This window comes from Scyliorhinus torazame, chromosome 30 (genome assembly GCF_047496885.1).
Source record: "Scyliorhinus torazame isolate Kashiwa2021f chromosome 30, sScyTor2.1, whole genome shotgun sequence".
Classification (NCBI taxonomy): domain Eukaryota; kingdom Metazoa; phylum Chordata; class Chondrichthyes; order Carcharhiniformes; family Scyliorhinidae; genus Scyliorhinus; species Scyliorhinus torazame.
In genome coordinates this window covers 20,923,877-20,944,741 of record NC_092736.1, presented here as the reverse complement: position 1 = coordinate 20,944,741, position 20,865 = coordinate 20,923,877, and the positions used below count along the sequence as shown (strand labels likewise).

Below are 20,865 nucleotides of genomic sequence, written 5' to 3'. Positions count from 1 at the left end.
TTAAGTTCGGTCCAGAGCCCTCTACTATCGTCAATGGTAACCTGAGCAATTGTTTGTCATATTCCACGGGTACCTGAGTCGTGCCTAGAACTTCCAGGGGTTCCCCCGTGTAGGTTTTAAGTTTCGTCGATGTTTTTGTGAGGGTTAGTGGCTGGAGCCCATCTTTGATTTTTAAAAATGCTGCCACTCCCATTACTGATACGGCCGCACCCGTGTCTATTTCCATTATTGTCGGCCGACCGTTCACCCCTGGGGTAATCTTAATAGGTTCTGCTTTCTTCGTCGCAATATTATATAACTGTTCCCCTTCGGAGGAGGATGGGGCGTCTAGGTTGTGTACTTCCCTGCGTCCCCACCTGCTATTCCTCTTTTGCCATCTCCTAGGGTTTCTGTCGCTGTTACCCCACTCTGTCTGGTGCCAGAAACGGTCCTTCTCTGTTGGGGGAGCCTCAGCCGGTAGTTCCCTCTGTCTCCAGTCAGTCCTAGCAAACTTGGAGGCAGTTCTGGGGTTTTCCTTTTGCCCTCTATTCCTCAGGCTTTTCCTGAGGGCGGCTATCTGGTAGCTGGACCCCTTGTGGTAGTCCCTCTCCCAGGTATCTACCTCCAACGGCGTGCCCTGTAGTTACTGCGCCCCACTTGCTGCCTTTTCTAGGGTCAGTGCGAGCTGTAACGCCCGCCTGCAGTCTAGCTGCGTTTCCGCCAACAGGCGCTTCTGTATTGTGAGGTCGTTTATGCCACACACTAACCGGTCCCGAAGCATTTCATTTAGCGTCGGGCCGAACTCACATTTTTCCGCCAGCCGTCTCAGGCGGGCCAAGAAATTCGTGACTGACTCTCTGTCTTCCCGCTTCGTTGTGTAGAATCTGTACCTACGCAAAATGAGGGGTGGTTTTGGGTCAGAGTGCTCTTCCACCAATTTTGTTAATTCTTGGAAAGGTATCGTGTCCGGCGTATCGGGATAAGTTAGACTACGTCTAATGCTGAAGGCTGAGGGTCCGCACGCCGACAGCAGTATAACCCGTTTCCTTCCGTCCTCCATTATCTCATTGGCTAGGAAAAAGTAACACATTCTCTCAGTCGGGTCGAATGCATCTAACTTCCCAAAAAGCGGCATTTTTGAAAGAGCAAGGCTTACCCTCCGAGTGCGGCAGCTGGCCTCCGCAAGGTTCTTTGTTTACCTCGTCGCCACTGTAATAATCCACAGGAGGCAGGGGTTCCGTCACTACACCAGTATTTATTTGCAATAACTTTATATACAAGAGCAGCTCCAAACAGTGCTGCTAGCATTCCAGTCAACTTAAGACTCCCTCACAAAGCCTACACAGGTGCTTATATGGGCCCTGTTATAACCTGCCTGCTTACCATTGGCTGGGGACTAATGACAATCCCACAATCCTGTGGGAGTATGAGCTTTCCCAATGAGGGGAGCGGAGAAACCATTAGTAAACTCCAAGTATAAATAAAGCTGGCCAGTTTGGAACCAGCAGGAAGGAGTGTGCAGCAAGGGAAGTTGCTGCTGCTGTTATATATATATATATAAAATTGTAAATAAATGTTATTACTTTGTATCCTTAAAACTCGTGCTGGATTCTTCGTGGCCCTCACAAAACTGGTGACAAGGGTTAAAGTGAATAGCTGTCTACACTGCTGAAGCCACCTCCCTGGATTTTTGTTGGATACAAGTTGGAAGTTGTTTTCTATTATACCATGCCTCTGTACGGACGTTTGGATGTTTTTGATGCTGCGCCGGAAAGCTGGAACCAGTACGCACAACGGATGCATTACTATTTCCGGGCAAACAATATCACCGAAAACGAGCGCCAGGTGGTCATATTGCTAACCGCCTGCGGCCCGCATACGTTTGGGGTGATTAGGAGCCTTACGTACCCAGCTGCGCGGACACCAAAATGTTTGATGAACTTGTGAATATAGTGGGGCAACATATTAACCCAACCCCGTCCACAATAGTCCAGCGTTACCAGTTTAATACCGCTGAGAGGACCCCTGGAGAATCCCTTGCCGATTTTCTATCCAGGCTACGCAGGATTGCGGAGTACTGTGACTATGGTGAGACCTTGTCAGAAATGTTACGCGACCGTTTGGTTTGCGGTGTTAACAATGCGGCCACCCAGAGAAAGTTGTTAGCTGAGCCAACATTGACTTTTCAACAGGCCATTCAAATAGTATTGTCCCGCAAGAGCGCAGAACGAGGAGTGCAGGAGCTACAGGGAATGGAAGTGCATGCCTTGGGGCGCAACCCCTTCCGTCAAAAACGTCCCCCCGCACTCCTGCGGTACCTTGGGCGAGGCGACGTCCGGACCGACGCCAGTGGCCGTCGGACATTCCTCCCCGAAGGGAGCCTTCTCCAGAACCAATGGATGAGGAGCCATGTCCGTGTCAGACTTGTAGGCGCCGACCCCGTCGCGGACGCCGGTCCTGGGGACGCCAGAGGCACCGTCGTTCCGACTGAAACTGGGACCAGCCCAGGGGCCGTACATTCCATGTGGATGAACCTGCGGCGGCTACTCCTGAGGACTTGGAGACGGAGGACGACTGCCTGCAGCTGCATTGTGTGGCAGCTCCCCGTGTGGCCCCCATTAAGGAGACAGTACGGGTCAATGGTCACCCGCTTGAGATGGAGTTGGATACTGGCGCAGCGGTCTCCGTGATCGCCCAGAGGACATTCGACCGCATCAAGCAGGGTATACAGACCCTTATATTAACCGACTCACAGGCCAGGTTGGCCACCTACACCGGGGAACCACTGGACATTGCAGGAACTACAATGACCCCTGTTGTTTATGGACGCCAGGAGGGGAGTTTCCCATTTATCGTGGTGCGCGGCCATGGGCCCAGCCTGTTGGGTCGGGACTGGTTGCGCCATTTGCGGTTGCAATGGCAGCACATCCTCCAAACAGTTTCTGAAGGGTTGACTGAGGTGCTAGGACGATACCCAGATGTATTCCAGCCTGGTTTGGTGAAAATAAAAGGGGCCGTAGCCCGTATCCAAGTCAAACCAGGAGCCACGCCGCGCTATTTCCGGGCGTGCCCGGTGCCTTACACCTTGCTCGAGAAGATAGAAGGGGAGCTCACTCGTTTGGAGAGTTTGGGTATTATCAGGCCCGTCCGTTTTGCTGACTGGGCAGCACCAATTGTACCTGTAATGAAGCCAGAAGCCACAGTTCGCTTGTGTGGCGACTATAAACTAACAGTGAATACGGCTTCCCGACTCGACCGATATCCAATGCCTCGCATAGAGGATCTCTACGCGAAGCTTGCAGGTGGACTCTCCTTCACAAAATTAGATATGAGTCACGCCTACCTACAGTTGGAGCTGGACCTTGCCTCCTGACCATATGTAACAATTAATACTCACTGGGGCCTGTATGAATATACACGGTTGCCCTTTGGAGTATCCTCTGCCTGCGCTATTTTTCAACGTGTTATGGAGGGCATTTTGAGAGGTTTACCACGTGTTGCTGTCTACTTAGATGACGTTTTGATTACAGGGACGTCGGAGCAGGAACATTTGGAAAACCTGGAGGCTGTCCTTAGACGCTTTTCGGAGGCTGGAGTCCGTTTACGTCGCACAAAGTGCGTATTTCAGGCAAAGGAAGTAGTCTACCTAGGTTATCGGGTGGACCGCGAAGGTTTGCACCCCGTCGCAGAGAAGGTGCGTGCGATTCAACAGGCCCCCGCCCCGGCTGACACTTCGCATCTTCGTTCTTTTCTCGGTCTCGTAAACTATTATGGGAAGTTCCTCCCCAATCTGGCAACTACGCTGGCCCCGTTGCACCTTCTGCTAAAGAAGAATCACACCTGGGTTTGGGGTCAGCCGCAAGAAACCGCTTTCCGGCGGGTAAAGCAACAATTGTCGTCGTCTGGGTTACTAACCCACTATGATCCTGGAAAGCCTTTGCTCGTCACATGTGATGCATCCCCGTATGGTATTGGGGCCGTCCTGTCCCACAAGATGGAGAACGGGGCCGAGCGACCGATAGCTTTCGCCTCCCGCACATTGACTGCAGCGGAGAAAAAGTACGCGCAGATCAAGAAGGAGGGCCTGGCAATGGTTTTTGCGGTGAAACGCTTCCACCAGTACGCGTATGGCCGCCATTTCACTATCGTGACTGATCATAAGCCTCTGCTGGGACTTTTCAGAGAGGATAAGCCAATACCGCCCATTGCTTCCGCACGGATCCAGCGCTGGGCATTGTTGCTTGCTGCATACGAGTATTCTCTGGAGCACAAACCAGGAACGCAGATAGCAAATGCAGACGCACTGAGCCGATTGCCTTTATCGACCGGCCCCATGTCGACCCCCACGACCGGTGAGGTGGTTGCAACCCTAAATTTTATGGATACCTTGCCTGTCACGGCATCACAGATCTGTGAGTGGACCCAGATGGAGCCAGTCCTGTCAAAGGTTCGGCATATAGTCCTGTATGGTGGGCAGACATTCAAAAGAGGCCTAAAGAAGCAGTCTTCCGGATCAATGGACACGAGACTGGCTCGCTTTTTGTTTACGTATAGGACCACCCCCCATGCAGTGACTGGGGTAGCTCCCGCAGAACTCCTAATGGGCCAGAGACTTCGCACCCGCCTTAGTATGGTTTTCCCGGATATTGGCGCAAAAGTACGCCGCACACAAGAACAGCAGGGACAGGGATTGTCTCAGCATCGGCCGATTCGGCAGTTTGCGCCCGGTGACCCAGTGTTCGTTCGGAATTTTGCTGGTGGTGCCCAGTGGGTTCCTGGCGTAATCTTTCACCAAACGGGCCCTATATCTTACCAGGTACAAGCCTAGGGTCGTCTCCAACGCAAACATGTAGACCACGTTCGGTCCAGAAGACTATCCCCTCCAAAGATTCCCCGCCCCCGGAGCTCATTTCTACAGCCGCAGAGACCAGAGACAAGGGAATCCTCGGGTCCACGGGCCGTGGATGTATAACCGTTACGCCGTTCATCACGGAAGCGCCGGTCTCCATCTCGTTACACGCCGCCTGATCCAGCGCCGCGTGTAAATGGTGTCCGGCCTGCGGCAAAACGAGTCCGACGCCCTCTTTCGCCAGGGTCTTCGGTGGATTCCTTGGACTTTGGGGGGGAGGGATGTTATAACCTGCCTGCTTACCATTGGCTGGGGACTAATGACAATCCCACAATCCTGTGGGAGTATGAGCTTCCCCAATGAGGGGGGGCGGAGAAACCATTAGTAAACTCCAAGTATAAATAAAGCTGGCCAGTTTGGAACCAGCAGGAAGGATTATGCAGCAAGGGAAGTTGCTACTGCTGTTATATATATATATGTTATTGTAAATAAATGTTATTACTTTGTATCCTTAAAACTCGTGCTGGATTCTTCGTGGCCCTCACAAAAGGCCCCCTCAATGAGCTATCATTGAGGGAGCTCATACTCCAATTGCCCAACCAATAATGCTAATTGGAGGTCATTACATAGGCCATTCTTCAAAAGTAACTCCTAAATGTACAAAATTTATAATGTTTAAATATCAAACCGCTATTCAGGTTACAAGTTACAGAAACGTACATCCTGCCCTTTGTAAACGGGAGCAAACTGGAGGAACAGCACCTCATCTTCCGATTAGGCACTTTAAAGCCTTCCAGACTTAACATTGAGTTCAACAACTTCAGAATTGATTGATGTCACATGTACCAAAGTGCAGTGAAAAGTATTTTTCTGCGGCCGAGGGAACGTTTACAGTACGTACATAGTAGACAAGAAGAACAATCAACAGAATGCAAATGGTACGTCGACAAACAGTGATTGGGTACAGTTTGGAACTAGAGGCCAAACAAAGTAATTACATGAGAATGCAAACCCTCCTCCACTTTCACCCCATTTTTTATTTCCATCAATTTATTTTCATTTCTTCCATCAATCAGTTTTTCTCTCACCATTGTCCCTTCCCCCCCAATCCGATGCCTGTGTCTGAATTTACATTGGGTATTTTGTGTTTGCCCTATTATGTATTTTCTTTTCATGTGAAAAATGATCTGTCTGAGCTGCACGCGGTACACGTGACAATGAACAAATCCAATCCAATCCCACCGGGCAATCTGTTCCCTGTTCCTAGCTGCCCTTTAACACACTGATTACCGCTGTTGTGTCATGAACACATTCTAATCTCTTTTTGTGCCGCTGTCAGCACCCTTCTTCGCCTTAATCGCCCCCCCCCCTTTGTCTTTCTATTCACTACATCCTTGTCAATCTCCACCCATCGCTGGCCCTCTATACAGCCCCATTGCTCCACGCCCCACCTCAAACAGTATAAATGTGACCCTTTTACCAGTCCTCTCCAACTTAGACACAAAGAGTCATCCAGCCTCGAAACGTCAGCTCCCTTCTCTCTCCACAGACGCTGTCAGACCGGCTGAGATTGTCCAGCATTTTCTGCTTTTGTCTCAGATTCCAGCATCCGCAGTAATTTGTTTTTATATTATTATTGTCCTTTGTAATGGTTCATCAGGAGATTCGCCGGCACACATGCAGGGTTTGGCGTCTCCACCTACTATTTTTATTCCATTATCCCTATTTTCAGAAAGTAATGTACATTGTCACACAAGACACAGTTATACTGATTGATTGATTGATATTTATTGTCACATGTACCGAAGTACAGTGAAAAGTACTTTTCTGCGGCCAAGGGAACGCACACAGTACGTACGTAATAGACAAAAGAATAATCGACGAGTACATTGACAATGGTACACCAACAAATAGTGATTGATTAGTAATTATACATGAAGTGGAAAAGAGTTTTAGTTGGTCAGAACGGTGATAAGAGATAAAAGAAAGGGGTCTGGTGGAGAGAGCTCACAGAGAGTCGCCATCTTGAATCATTATTTGATTGAATCATTATACTCATGGATTTATGGAAAAATGGATGCTATGTTTTAAACAAAATGGAGAATGAGTACACTCTGCTTTGAAACAAAATATAGTTGAGTAAAATTGACTTCAGATATTGGCACAGATTCAGGTTTCAGTCTCGGAATGTCCCCCAGGTTACCACTGTAACCTGTGGTTATTTGATATTCGGCCTTCTTGTCCTCTTGTTCTGGCTTCCTTTTGTTGGAACCCACTGTGCTCTCACACGTGTCAAAATGTTTGCGCCCACTTTCACTGGTCGCTTTAACGTTCGCCAAAGTGCTTTGTTGCCTCTCGATCGCTCTTTGTCCTCCAATGCCGTACGTTTGAGACGGTAGGTCAACCCACAGTCTTCCCTCTGCCTGGCTCTTCCTGGGCAATGCGAGGTGCGGTAACCCCCTGCGAAGATGAGCTGCAGTTGGAGGCTCCCACAAAATCCTCAAACTTCGGATCGGGTGATCTGGAAGCGAGTTCAGTGGGTGTGGCTCCAGTTGCAAGTATCAACTCCAGAGTCCGCAGGCATTCCTTTATTTTTATTCTGCTTCCTCCTGCAGGCTTTGATGCTGAATGTATCATGTTCATAGTTCACCTAATTCAGCACCAGGGTTAATTCTCAGACATTCCTGGTCCTTATCACAAATCCATATTCCCAGAACCTGTGTCCAGGGTACCATTCTTCATATCTATACCAGGCAGATGGGCCTGGAGTGTTCCTTTCCGACGCACTGCCTTTTCTCAACACAGAGATCGACCATACCAGTGCAAAACGAGCAATTTCAAGAGCAAATTCCTCCCTGTGCAAAATCAAATTCCATCATTTTGCAGTGGTGCAAATTATAAGATTGTGTTAGAATCGCGGTAAAGTTCACAAACAACTGGCCACTGCCACAGATTGCCTGGATGAGTGAAGCTCCAACAACACTCAAGAAGCTCGACACCATCCAGGACAAAGCAGCCCCGCTTGATTGGCACCCCTTCCACAAACATTCACTCCCTCCACCACCGACGAGCAGTAGGAGCCGTGCGTACCATCACAGGATGCAGTGCAGAAACTCACCAAGGCTCCTTGGGCAGTATCTTCCAAACCCACGACCACTACCATCTAGAAGGGCAAGGGCAGCAGATACCTGGGAGCCCCAACACGTGCATATTCTCCTCCAAGTCACTTGCCTTCCTGACTTGGAAATATATCGGCCGTTCCTTCACTGTCGCTGGGTCAAAATCCACGAACCCCCTCCCTAACAGCACAGTGAGTGTGCCTACACCGCATGGACTGTGGCGGTTCAAGGAGGCAGCTCACCTCCACTTTCTCAAGGGCAATTAGAGATGTGCTCCTTCCTGAGTGCTGCCTCAACCTGGACCTGGGATTCATGTCGCATTACAGTCATCCCCCACCATCTGGCCTGGGCTTGCAAAATCCTACCAACTGTCCTGGCCTGAGACAATTCACACCTCTTTAACCTGGGGTTACCCCTATCTCTGGATCTGTAAACACTTAATTAACTGCAAATGCTCGCATTCTAAGCATTGTCTTGCAACTTTGAATTTGTCTATATATATATGTTTCTGGAATCTACCTCTTCATTCACCTGAGGAAGGAGCAGTGCTCCGAAAGCTAGTGTTTGAAACAAACCTGTTGGACTTTAACCTGGTGTTGTGAGACCTCTTACAGTGCTCACCCCAGTCCAACGCCGGCATCTCCACACCTTAGATTCAGTGACAGAGGACTGGAGAATTGCAAATCTTAGAATCCCTGCAGTGCAGAAGGAGGCCATTCTAGTCTGTACCAACCTTCCGAAAGAGCGCCCCACCCAGACGCAACCCCGCCCTATCCACGCAACCTCGTAACCTAACCACCAGATCTTTGGATGCGAAGGGGCAATTTTAACATGGCCATTACACCTAACCTGCACATCTTTGGACACGAAGGGTCAATATTAGCATGGTCAATCCACCTAACCTGCACATCTTTGGACTGTGCGCCGGGGGAGCAGTACACCAAGTCTCGGGCGCAGGTGCAGCAATAATCGGATCAAAATACTCACGGGGGTCTCACGGCGCCGAGGTCCCAGGTTCGATCCCGGCTCTGGGTCACTGTCCGTGTGGAGTTTGTACATTCTCCCCGTGTCTGCGTGGGTTTCGCCCCCACAACCCAAAGATGTGCAGGCTAGGTGGATTGGCCACGCTAAATTGCCCCTTAATTGGAAAAGATGAATTGGGTACTCTAAATTTATAAACAAAATACTCACGGGGGTGGGAGGGGAGGGGGGTCTTCCTCCTGAAAATGGGGATGAAGCTGCCTCACCCACCCCTCAATCGCCGAGTCTCACTCACCCCTAGTAGGTAGGATCTGGAATGCACTGCCTGAGAGTATGGTGGAGGCAGATTCAACTGAGGCATTCAAGAGGGAGTTGGATTACTGTCTGGAAAGGAAGAATGTACAGGGCTATAGGCATAAGGCAGAGGATTGGTACGCGGTGAATTGATTCTAGCCAGTGGGCCAAATGGCCTCCTTGTATACATGGAACCATTGTATGCTTCTATGAACATTTCTATCTGAAGGGCGTGGGAAAATCACTGGGCAGTGATCAGTAGAGCTGATTTCTCACCATCTATAGCATTGTCGGGCAGCACGGTAGCACAAGTGGATAGCACTGTGGCTTCACAGCGCCAGGGTCCCAGGTTCGATTCCTCGCTGGGTCACTGTCTGTGCAGAGTCTGCACGTTCTCCCCGTGTCTGCGTGGGTTTCCTCCGGGTGCTCCGGTTTCCTCCCACAGTCCAAAGACGTGTAGGTTAGGTGGATTGGCCACGCTAAATTGCCATTAGTGACCCCAAAAAAAGGTAGGAGGGGTTATTGGGATAGGGTGGAAGTGAAGGCTGAAGTGGGTCGGTGCAGACTCGATGGGCCAAAAGGCCTCCTTCTGCTCTCTATGTTCTATGTGCTATGTCACCTCAAATAAGTTCACCTAACTCAAGAATCGGATCATGAACTTTGAATGACTACATGCTTTGGCAGTTTTTACAATTGGAAAAGTTTACCCGAGGTCAAAAATTAATCGGAACATGTATCAGGATCATCCTTATAATCTCGAGCACTTTACTAACTGAATCAAATATTGATGTAACCACAGCAAATTCAAGGATTGTTTTGGTATGTAAACTGAAGCCTAAGCTAAACGTCACAGGCCTCACCCATTGCCACCAATGTCCACAGAGTGAATACAGTTTTGTCTTCTTCATCTTGTAATCTTTGAGATCGGAGTTTGCATTTCCAATATAATTCCCCAGTCTGGCAGAGGCTAAATAAATCCTCTTGCTAGGGGAGGAGGTGGTGTCATGGTATTGCCGCTGGACTAGTAATCTAAAGATGCAGGTAACAGTCTGGAGGCCTGGGTTCGAATCCCATCAAAGCAGATGGTGAAATTTGAATTCAATTAAAAATGCTCCAATGACAACCGTGGAACCACTATCGATTGTGGTTTTAAAAAAACCAATGTATCTGCTCTTAGGGAAGGAATCTGCCGTCTTTACCTGGTCTGGTCTATATGTAATTCCAGATCCCACAGCAATGTGGTTGACTTTTAACTGGCCTTCCAAGCCACTCACTTCAAGGGAAATTGGCAATGGACAATAAATACTGGAAATCGGAAATTAGAAGCTAAAAATGCTGGCAATAAAGATGCTGGAGAGGAAAGGGGATTTACCATTTTAGAGTTGAGCATCTTCAGCATTTTCTCCCTTTACCTCTTAGGTTTGCTGCGAAGTCCAGTTTCTTTGTTGAACAAAGAACAAGAAGAAAGAAAAGTACAGCACAGGAACAGGCCCTTCGGCCCTTCAAGCCTGCGCCGACCATACTGCCCGACTAAACTAAAATCTTCTACACTTCCTGGGTCCGTATCCCTCTATTCCCATCCTATTCATGTATTTGTCAAGATGCCCCTTAAATGTCACTATCGTCCCTGCTTCCACCACCTCCTCCAGCAGCGAGTTCCAGGCACCCACTACCCTCTGTGTAAAAAAACTTGCCTCGTACATCTCTAAACCTTGCCCCTCGCACCTTAAACCTATGCCTTCTAGTAATTGACCCCTCTACCCCGGGGAAAAGCCTCTGACTATCCACTCTGTCTATGCCCCTCATAATTTTGTAGACCTCTATCAGGTCGCCCCTCAACCTCCTTCGTTCCAGTGAGAACGAACCAAGTTTATTCACCCTCTCCTCATAGCTAATGCCCTCCATACCCAGCAACATCCTGGTAAATCTCTTCTGCACCCTCTCTAAAAACTCCACATTCTTTTGGTAGTGTGGCGACCAGAATTGAACACTATACTCCAAGTGTGGCCTAACTAAGGTTCTATACAGCTGCAACATGACTTGAGGTTCCGACCCTCCTTGAGGTTCCGACCTGCTTTGCTGTGAGCTCTCATTTCAAACCTGGTCCCACCTTCACTTTCCCGTCTACCTGTTGCTGCTTCCTATTCTCGCTTCACTAATCTCACCCCTTTCTTTACTGTTGCTAAAAAGGTGCAAGGTGCCTCGTGTTTGCAGACAATAGTTAGGATCTCGACGATTTAGCTTGAGTGCAACTCCTCTCTGCCTCTTCTGATCCTCGTGCGTCTCCTAGGTGGAACGGATTTCCTCAGGTTTGGATCATTTCACTCATTAGAGACAAAAGAAAAGACATAGTCTTCAGCTGAGAGGTCATGTGACACAGTGCGTAGCGTCCCTGCCCCTGAGCCAGAAGCTTTGGGTCCCACCCCAGGACTTTGACGGCCAAGGAAAACGCGTTCATAAGGCGTCCAAACAGGTTGAGTGTGTCAACCTGCAAAACCCTTCCAAACGCGCCAATGGCTGGCGGGAATAGCGGGAGAGACTCTTGGTCAGCCACACTTGATGTGGAGTGGTGCCCCCTCAAGCTATCAGCCCTTTGGCGACACATTAGCGACCTGTTCCGAGAATTACTAGAGATGGAAACAGACAATAGTCTGCCTTAGCGCACCGCGAGATACGGGAAGATCAAGACGATAATGTGAGTTGCTGACTTGTATAAGGCACCTGCTGCACTTTGCACTTGAGAACCAACCAGAGGTTTGAACAGAAATAGGATAAAAATGTTATCTGCATGTGCATACTTATTACATGGAATCAAACATACCTCTACACCAAAGAGCAACGATCCTTCTGTGACCCTGCTGATATTTTCAAATAAGCAGCTCTGAGTTTATCGTAACTCACGTCCCATGACTTGGCGGCAGTCGTAAGTGTAGACTTGCATGGCATACCTGGAACAGCAGCAAGTGAAATGTGGTCAATCGCTGTGCACAGTCTCCTGAAACAACACTGCACTTGTAGCTAAAGGAGGTGATGAAGAGAAGCTGTGATACCATGGTCTCACTGCATTTTGGATTCAAACTATCAAGTCTGCAGCTGATGGCAAGATGTTAGAAGGGGCTGGATTCTCCGTTTGGGCTGACGGCGTTGTGGGAAAGGTGGCGTTTTACGATCGAAAAATTGGCGCAAAACGAGCACCAATCCTCCGTATGGGGGGGGGGGGGGGGGGGCTAACAGACACGTAGCGTAAAGCCCCTGGCTCTAGCTGCGGATACGGCCGGAGAACTGCCGGGGCCCTGGCGCGCATGCGCACGCGGACCCGGCCTGCCAAATAGTGACCCCCTTTGGCCAGCATCGCCACCCCCGGGCCACCCGCCCACCAGTGCCCCCAGCCCTCGCCAAAACCCCCCCTGCTCGCGGATCGGTTTTTGGCAGCAGAGGCTGGAGAGCCCAGCCCATTGTGTCCGTTAATACTGAGAAATGCTTCAAGGATATAAGGAGAACTAGAGGACCAACCAAGGATCAAGTTTGCAAGGATTTTTAAAAGGGGAACTGCGGGGAAGCACGTTGGCGGAGTGCTTAGCACTGCTGCCTCACGGCGCCGAGGACCCGGGTTCGATCCTGGCCCCGGGTCACTGTCCTGGTCGTGGTCACTGTCCATGTGGATTTTCCACATGTGTGGGGTAGGCGGTTTGGCCACGCTAAATTTCCCCTTAATTGGAAAAAAAGAATTGGGTGCTCTAAATTTTTTTAAAAAGGAGAAACTGTAACTGGAAAGGGAAAGGTTTTCTTGCTCCTGGGATGTGAATGTTGTTGGCAAAGTTTAATTAATAACAATCTTTATTATTGTCACAAGTAGGTTCACATTAATACTGCGATGAAGTTACTGTGAAAATCCCCTGTTCCGGCGCCTGTTCGGGTACACGGAGGGAGAATTCAGAATGTCCAAGTTACCTAAAAGCACGACTTTCGGGGCTTGTGGGAGGAAACCGGGAACACCCGGAGGAAACCCACGCAGACACGGGAAGGACATGTAAACTACGCACAGACAGTGACCCAAGGCTGGAATCGAACCCGGGTCCCTGGCGCTGGGCGGCAGCAGTGCTAACCACTGTGCCACCGTGCCGCCCACTTGTCTCAATTACTTTTTCCCCCCCAGGTCCTCTCGTAAAGGTAAGATCGGATTCTGCATTCTCACCCATTGTCTCTGCGCTCTTGAAGGCTTTTCACAGGGATCCGGCACCTCACCCTGGCAGCCATTCATAGGTAATCATAGGTAATCATAGAATTTACAGTGCAGAAGGAGGCCATTCGGCCCATCGAGTCTGCACCGGCTCTTGGAAAGAGCACCCCACCCAAGCCCACACCACCCTATCCCCATAACCCAGTAACCCCACTCAACCAACGCTAAGGGCAATTTTGGACACTAAGGGCAATTTATCACGGCCAATCCACCTAACCTGCACATCTTTGGACTGTGGGAGGAAACCGGAGCACCCGGAGGAAACCCACGCACACACGGGGAGAACGTGCAGACTCCGCACAGACAGTGACCCAGCTGGGAATCGAACCTGGGACCCTGGAGCTGTGAAGCAATTGCGCTAACCGCTATGCTACCGTGCTGCCCCTCACGTGGAAACACGGGCAGCGGGATCGGTGGGTTCTTGAGCCATGGCAGAGGACATCGGAACTGAAGCTGACCCGTTCGCCCCCGACCAGCTACGGGCAGAGCTGTCGAGAACTGGGCAGCATTCGGGAAGCGGTCAGCTTGCCTCATTTTTCTCCTCCCAATCTCTGGAAACCGATATAATTTCCCCCCCATCCCCTCCCCCCGCCTCCACCCCCGCCATTGTCTCAGCTGAGATCAAATAACTGAGCATGGACAAGAGTTCAAACAGTTAACAGTACCAGCTTCACTAACTCAGCTAGTCTGTGGTTTAGCACTGAGACAGAGGCAGGGAGCTCCAGTGAGGTTTTCCTTTGCAAGGTGCTGGGTTCTACCTCTAGGTGTCACTATCGCACTAAATTACAAAGTCAGGTTAGTGCTACCTGACAGCCCAGAGTACCACACCCAGCCTAAGCTTGTGACACCTTGGGCATCGCTGTTTTCTGGGCCACACCAAATGATTCCATCGCTTTTAATGTATTTACATAACATTTGGTGCTAATTATTATCTTGAGACTTCCCCTAACCAGAAATACAGTAAAATTAGGAACAAAAATATACTTACCGCAGCTTTCGGACACGCTCTGCTTGTTCCTGCTTGACCCAGAGTCTGAAGAGGAAGCAAAAAATCACTTTAGTAAGAAGGATTATCTCTTCATCAACATTTCCTCTTTTGTCCATTATCGTGGTCAGCATTTACATCTGTTTAACTTCCCTAATACCATTCAAATAATCGGCATGTTTTTCTTTTCACTGTAAAGGGCCAGCTTTATTGCTGAGTAAGCAGGGCTGGGGGGGGGGGATCAAAGGCAAAAAGGAGGCCTGTTTTCTCAGGGGATGTCCGAGCAGGGCATCGAAAACTTTCAAAAGATCCGAATGTTGGCTGTTTTTTTTTTGCAAAGTAAAGCAACAAAGAATCCCTCCGCCCAGAATTGGATGGGTGCTTTGTTTTATTCTCTGGTGGGATGCCAGTGTCACGGCCAGTTCTCAATTGGTTGTTGAGGACGCGGCGGCCTACTTGAACCTGGTGCTGTTAAGGAGGCAGTTACTTGAGAGAAAACAGTGCTAAAGGGAGCTAAAGGCGGGAACGGGACCGATTGACGCGATGGGAGTCCTTCGACAAGGACTCTCGAAGTCCTTCTCCGGTGTGATGACTCTGGGCGGGATTTCCGAGTCCAGCCCGCGGCAGCAATTGTCGCCGGTGGGACGGCGGTAAGTGCGACAGGACGGTGAAAGGCGCCTTGACTTTCTGGCGGGAATTTCTGGCCCCTGGGTGGACGGGACGGGAAAACCCTGCCCTATGAACATTAAGGTTGCGCGATTCTGTGCGTTGAAACTGTAGGAAGTAAGGTACTACGTGAGGAAGGGGCAGTTGGTGAGGTATCAGTGGGTTTGCAGTCCCCATAGTCACCTCAGAAAACCCTTCAAGAGTGAAGTGAAATTTGGTGAAACCTTCTGGCAGAAGTGACACACCTTCAATTTGTTTTTAATAAATTTAGAGTACACAATCCATTTTTTCCAATTAAGGGGCAATTTAGCGTGGCCAATCCACCTACCCTGCACATCTTTGGGTTGTGAGGGCGAAACTCACGCAAACACGGGGAGAATGTGCAAACTCCACACGGACAGTGACCCAGAGCCGGGATCGAACCTGGGACCTCGGGGCGGTGAGGCAGCAGGGCTAACCCACTTGGCCACCGTGCTGCCTGACATACCTTTAATTGATCACTGAACCTTTATCCTAAATTTACCACAATCTTTATCAGGGATTCCTATCCAGCTCACATTGAGTTGTAATTGAAATGTCTCACACTCCTTTCTTGAATGAGTTTGTTTTATTCATTCATTGGACGTGGGTATCGCAGGCTGTGCCAGCATTTATTGCCCATCCCTAATTGCCCTTGAGGAGCAGTTATGAGTTCACAATCCACAGCAGCTAAACACGTGGCTAAACAGCTGGTGTGGGAGGGAGGGTTTCCGTTATCTGGACCACTGGGAGCTCTTCTGGGGCAGGTGTGACCTATATAAGGACGGGTTTCATCTAAACTGGAGAGGCATAAATATCCTGGCCGCGAGGTTTGCTAGTGTCACACGGGAGGGTTTAAACTAGTATAGCAGGGGGCTGGGCACAGGAGCAATAGGTCAGAAGGTGAGAGCATTGAGGGAGAACTAGGGAATAGGGACAGTGGGGCTCTGAGGCAGAGCAGACAGGGAGAAGTTGCTGAACACAGCGGGTCTGGTGGCCTGAAGTGCATATGTTTTAATGCAAGAAGTATTACGGGTAAGGCAGATGAACTTAGATCTTGGATTAGTACTTGGAACTATGATGTTGTTGCCATTACAGAGACCTGGTTGAGGGAAGGGCAGGATTGGCAGCTAAACGTTCCAGGATTTAGATGTTTCAGGCGGGATAGAGGGGGATGTAAAAGAGGTGGCGGAGTTGCGCTACTGGTGAGGGAGAATATCACAGCTGTACTGCGGGAGGACACCTCAGAGGGCAGTGAGGCTATATGGGTAGAGATCAGGAATAAGGGTGCAGTCACAATGTTGGGGGTTTACAGGCCTCCCAACAGCCAGCGGGAGATAGAGGAGCAGATAGGGAGACAAATTTTGGAAAAGAGTAAAAACAACAGGGTTGTGGTGATGGGAGACTTCAACTTCCCCAATATTGACTGGGACTCATTCAGTGCCAGGGGATTAGACGGGGCGGAGTTTGTAAGGAGCATCCAGGAGGGCTTCTTAAAACAATATGTAGACAGTCCAACTAGGGAAGGGGCGGTACTGGATCTGGTATTGGGGAATGAGCCCGGCCAGGTGGTAGATGTTTCAGTAGGGGAGCATTTCGGGAACAGTGACCACAATTCAGTAAGTTTTAAAGTGCTGGTGGACAAGGATAAGAGTGGTCCTAGGATGAATGTGCTAAATTGGGGGAAGGCTAATTATAACAATATTAGGCGGGAACTGAAGAACATAGATTGGGGGGGGGATGTTTGAGGGCAAATCAACATCTGACATGTGGGAGGCTTTCAAGTGTCAGTTGAAAGGAATTCAGGACCAGCATGTTCCTGTGAGGAAGAAGGATAAATACGGCAATTTTCGGGAACCTTGGATAACGAGAGATATTGTAGGCCTCGTCAAAAAGAAAAAGGAGGCATTTGTCAGGGCTAAAAGGCTGGGAACAGACGAAGTCTGTGTGGAATATAAGGAAAGTAGGAAGGAACTTAAGCAAGGAGTCAGGATGGCTAGAAGGGGTCACGAAAAGTCATTGGCAAATAGGGTTAAGGAAAATCCCAAGGCTTTTTACACGTACATAAAAAGCAAGAGGGTAGCCAGGGAAAGGGTTGGCCCACTGAAGGATAGGCAAGGGAATCTATGTGTGGAGACAGAGGAAATGGGCGAGGTACTAAATGAATACTTTGCATCAGTATTCACCAAAGAGAAGAAATTGGTAGATGTTGAGTCTGGAGAAGGGTGTGTAGATAGCCTGGGTCACATTGAGATCCAAAAAGACGAGGTGTTGGGTGTCTTAAAAAATATTAAGGTAGATAAGTCCCCAGGGCCTGATGGGATCTACCCCAGAATACTGAAGGAGGCTGGAGAGAACATTGCTGAGGCCTTGACAGAAATCTTTGGATCCTCACTGTCTTCAGGTGATGTCCCGGAGGACTGGAGAATAGCCAATGTTGTTCCTCTGTTTAAGAAGGGTAGCAAGGATAATCCAGGGAACTACAGGCCGGTGAGCCTTACTTCAGTGGTAGGGAAATTACTGGAGAGAATTCTTCAAGACAGGATCTACTCCCATTTGGAAGCAAATGGACGTATTAGTGAGAAGCAGCATGGTTTTGTGAAGGGGAGGTTGTGTCTCACTAACTTGATAGAGTTTTTCGAGGAGGTCACAAAGATGATTGATGTAGGTAGGGCAGTGGATGTTGTCTATATGGACTTCAGTAAGGCCTTTGACAAGGTCCCTCATGGTAGTCTAGTAAAAAAGGTGAAGTCACACGGGATCAAGGGTGAGCTGGCAAGGTGGATACAGAACTGGCTAGGTCATAAAAGGCAGAGAGTAGCAATGGAAGGATGCTTTTCTAATTGGAGGGCTGTGACCAGCGGTGTTCCACAGGGATCAGTGCTGGGACCTTTGCTGTTTGTAGGATTTAGATTGTTTGGAGACTTGGGTGGAGAGATGGCAGATGGGGTTTAATCCGGGCAAATGCGAGGTAATGCATTTTGGAAGGTCTAATGCAGGTAGGGAATATACAGTGAATGGTTGAACCCTCAAGAGTATTGAAAGTCAAAAGAGATCTAGGAGTACAGGTCCACAGGTCACTGAAAGGGGCAACACAGGTGGAGAAGGTAGTCAAGAAGGCATACGGCATGCTTGCTTTCATTGGCCGGGGCATTGAGTATAAGAATTGGCAAGTCATGTTGCAGCTGTATAGAACCTTAGTTAGGCCACACTTGGGGAGTATAGTGTTCAATTCTGGTCGCCACACTATCAGAAGGATGTGGAGGCTTTAGAGAGGGTGCAGAAGAGATTTACCAGAATGTTGCCTGGTATGGAGCGCATTAGCTATGAGGAGCAGTTGAATAAACTCGGTTTGTTCTCACTGGACGAAGGAGGTTGAGGGGCGACCTGATAGAGGTCTACAAAATTATGAGGGGCATAGACAGAGTGAATAGTCAGAGGCTTTTCCCCGGGGTAGAGGGGTCAATTACTAGGGGACATAGGTTTAAGGTGAGAGGGGCAAGGTTTAGAGTAGATGTACGAGGCAAGTTTTTTACACAGAGGGCAGTGGGTGCCTGGAACCCGCTACCGGAGGAGGTGGTGGAAGCAGGGACGATAGGGACATTTAAGGGGCATCTTGACAAATACATGAATAGGATGGGGATAGAGGGATACGGACCCAGGAAGTGTAGAAGATTGTAGTTTAGTTGGGCGGCATGGTCGGCACGGGCTTGGAGGGCTGGTGTTCAATGTGGATCTTGAGTCATATCTAGGCCAGACCGGGTAAGGACGGCAGATTCACTTCCCTAAAGGACATTAGTGAACCAGATGGGTTTTTACGACAATTGACAATGGTTTCAAGGTCAGCACTCGACGAAATTTCCAGGTTTTTATTGAATTCAAATTTCACCATCTGCAGTGGCAGGATTTGAACCTGGGTCCCCAGAGCATTACCCTGGGTTACTACTGCAGTGACAATAACACTGCGCCACCGCCTCCCCCTATTGGTACATAATTAACTTTAATGGTATCTGCCATTAATAAATAATCTTTATTGTCACAAGTAGGCTTACATTAACACTGCAATGAAGTCACTATGAAAAGCCCCTAGTCGCCACATTCGCCTGTTCAGGTACACAGAGGGAGAATTCAGAATGTTCAATTCACCTAACAGCACGTTTTCCGGGACCATAAGTCCATAAGACATAGGAGCAGAATTAGGCCACTCGGCCCATCGAGTCTGCTCCTCCATTCAATCATGACTGATATTTTCTTGTGGGACTTGTGGGAGGAAACCGGAGCACCCGGAGGAAACCCACGCAGACAGAGGGAGAACGTGCAGACTCCGCACAGACAGTGACCCAAGCCGGGAATTGAACCTGGGACCCTGGCGCTGTAAAGCAACAGTGCTAACCACTGTGCTACCATGCCGCCCCAGTTAGACTTCATGTTCAGTCTTTTAGATTTCTGGCATGACAAGGTTGCTGAGAGTATGAGTGGGCTGATCATTGTGTGGCAAGAGAAATGGGCGCCTGAGACCTGAGTGAACAGTGTAATCCCTTAATCAATCAAATTGAAGGATTGAAACTGGAAGCTGAACAACGGTGTGGAAGGAAGTGTCAATTAGAGTGTGTGAATTCAAAATCAAATCAAGCACAGAAAAAAAACATTAAAATACAGAAAAATTGGATTGAGAGAGAACAGAGATGAAATTGTCTTTGGAAAATGTCTCCAATAACAATTAACACCTGAAGGGATGAGCCTCTCCAATTGTTTTCAGTACCAGAGAGGTTGATTGGCAGTAATTCTCATTTGCTACATGAATAAAAGGGCACTTCTGCTTGGCAAGAGAACACGTAAACCTTCAGGATGCATTTAGCCCATAATAACCACGTAAATATATCAACATTACATGATTCAGTGGTGAGGCAGACGATAAAATGCCATTTCCGTGATGCTCATAGTGAAGTGGAACTCAGCAAGCAGACTTTGGGTAGTGGCATCTGCCTCTTATCTGATGGTGCTGTACCATTTACATTTAAATAACAACAAGTGTCACTAGCTTTTTATTTTGACACCAAGGTCTGGGACATTGGTGAGAGTCAAATCCTTACGAGAGTCGCAGGCCCTGGAATTGTGACATTAAGATTACTTATCTCAATATAAGATGTGTTTCACTAAACAAGCTCATTTAAAGAGGTGCTGTTATCTAAGTTTTTGAAACCATTTGGCTATCTCGCGATGAGGTCGTTTGTTTACAGCCAGGACTTATGATTGCCTTCTTAGAATGACTTAAGGGCTTAATTGAATGACTCACTTGCTGTGTGGATTGCCGCTGAGCATCTGTATGTAGATTTATGCAGATAAAAGTTCTGTAAAAGGATTCGTAACGTCAACTCTGTTTCTCTCTCCACAGATGCTGCCAGACCTGCTGAGTTTATTCAGCATTCTATGTTGTTACTTATTATTAACCCACATGGAAATGGGCTGATATTGATTCAACTGGGAGTTGTGGAGATGGGCTTGGCACTGCTGTCTATCTGTTAATAGTTTACAGAGGTCCTGGACGTAAGCCTTCACGTGATAGCTTGACCTAAACAAACTTGATTACACTGTCATACTTCAAGTTCCCATATAATCTTGCGTTTGCACACACGAGAGTCCTGCTGGTTTGTGAAATCCTCAATCCCGCCCATTCAATCGGCATCTGTACCAAATTTTTGCTGTTGTTGCACATTATTAATCTAGCTTATTT

At 48.7% G+C, this 20,865-nt stretch overlaps 1 protein-coding gene across 3 annotated transcripts in view; it reads right to left on the bottom strand.

Annotated features, from left to right (window-relative positions):
• c30h15orf39 (chromosome 30 C15orf39 homolog) overlaps positions 1–20,865 on the bottom strand; it is a 96,408-nt gene that overhangs the window by 74,935 nt on the left and 608 nt on the right. For all 3 annotated transcript variants that reach the window (XM_072492926.1, XM_072492923.1, XM_072492922.1), the window contains exons 2-3: positions 14,451–14,495; positions 12,044–12,170 (exon numbers count right to left, since the gene is read on the bottom strand). The gene's annotated coding sequence lies outside the window, so the exon portion shown is untranslated. The remainder of the gene's footprint in view (positions 1–12,043; positions 12,171–14,450; positions 14,496–20,865) is intronic.